The following is a 1991-nucleotide window of genomic DNA, read 5'->3' as shown; positions in this document are numbered from 1 at the left end:
TATATATATATATATATATATATATATATATATAGATACACACGCACACACCTACACATGCTGAATACGTAGTAGATCTCATCAAGAAATGATTTATTGATTAAAAAAAGATTATGCCGACAATTTGCCTTGTAAGATAAGATCAACAATCATCCAGTAAATTTCACCGCTAGGGTTTTGGCACAAGACACAACCATCCAGGATTGACTGATGACTATGATTTCAAGTCAGTCACGTGAGTTTCCTTGTAAATTCAGGCTCTTGCTTTAAAATATAGACATTAAAATTACAAATCACATTTATTTAATAGACCGAAACTGGGCGCACTGAAAATATCTAAAGGGCTGCCAATTTTGAAATCACACGTTCAATCACATCAGGTTCGTGCAAATTGTCAATTGATTTGAAATATATTAATTAGCGACGGGCCCCTATTGCAACCGTTATTTAATATACTGATTATATGAGATTGTGCCATATACTTACCTAGGGGTCACTGTAATCAGAGAAAATATTACTTCTGTTTAATCAGAAGGCAGAGTAGATCTCATTATGTCATATATTTGATGATGCCGTGAGATCCGCACACTGTATGCAGGAAATATTTGTATACGGATTAGGCAGAATTACGTGAATAATAACCTGTCAATAACATTCATTTCATGATTATTAGGGGTTATTGAGATATTACTGAGGTATTAATTTTAATAATATATAACCACAATAACCTTCGTGGGTTCTATTTTGATTTTATTCATATGTTATTATGAGGATACTGTGAGGTTAATGCAGTACGCACGCAGAGCTGCGTGCGTATTCCGTATGCAAATATTTCCCCACTGTATGCATGGAAAAATTATTTCATACGGATCGAACACCGCACACAGCTTGCGTGCGGTGTCCGATCCGAACCGTAAATCACCTGATCTATGGTCCGGATGTATTTCGGTGGGCCCCACCTAAAATTTTAAAAAAAAATGGAAATATGGAAATAATCCTGACCGTCGTAGATCACCGTGATCTACGGTCAGGATCGGACACCGCATGCAGAGATGCATGCGGTGTTCGTATGTAATAATTTCTCGTATGCATGACACACTCCTCCAATTATTATATTTTTGCATGTCAAAAATCTAAATTTTACTTTTGATGTTTAAATGGCAAAATTTTTTATATCATATTAAGATAAAAATATATATTTTCATATGAATATATAAAAGTACCGGAGAAGTGAAAATCTTGAGGGAGAGGCGTAGAAAGAGTGAAATAAGGAGAGAGTGCACACACACTTACCCTGTAAGGGCGAATGAGGTATTCTCGGTCTCTGTGATCTATTGCATGTATTGTAAGTAAAAATTACTAGAGTTCTCTCTATAGAATATGGGTTTAGAAAGAAGAGCCAAACGTTTCTAATGCATGCTATGGTTTCCGTATTTATAGGAGGTAGAGAAATAATGTGCAAAATTACATATCTTACCCTTACTTTAGAGGGCTTATAAGAGGTATTATTGTCCTTTTGCCCCTTGAATCGTCTACTTGACAAGTACTTGGGCCGACCAATTGAGCTGACTTTGGTCGTTATTTTGTTTGGACACCATTTGAACTTTGCTCGGGGACACTGATCAATTTTGAGTGGCCTGGACAGTTGGCATTCGAGAGGCCTATCGGCTTGCATGATTATTATCTCTTGGTGGAGCTATCGAGAGAGCTTCACTAGCATACTTATTGGATTGTTGGGGGTGTTGAACATTTGACCGGTTGTCAGCGCGGATGGCGGTCCCTGGTCAGCCTGAGTGCATCTTTGGTCGTCTGACTTTTGGCCAGTCGGCAAACCTTCGGTCAGCTAGCAATCAATCGACTGGTGATCCCCAGCCGGTCAGATTTATGATACATTGTAGCTTTTTGTCTGAGATCTGCACCATTATGTTGTCTCAAGATTCGTGCAAATCATTTTTAGGTGTACATTATATATATATATATATATATATATA

The sequence above is a fragment of the Phalaenopsis equestris genome, unplaced genomic scaffold, assembly GCF_001263595.1.
Source record: "Phalaenopsis equestris unplaced genomic scaffold, ASM126359v1 Scaffold000347, whole genome shotgun sequence".
Classification (NCBI taxonomy): domain Eukaryota; kingdom Viridiplantae; phylum Streptophyta; class Magnoliopsida; order Asparagales; family Orchidaceae; genus Phalaenopsis; species Phalaenopsis equestris.
The sequence above is the reverse complement of the archived record's forward strand: the minus strand, read 5'-3'. Positions refer to the sequence as shown.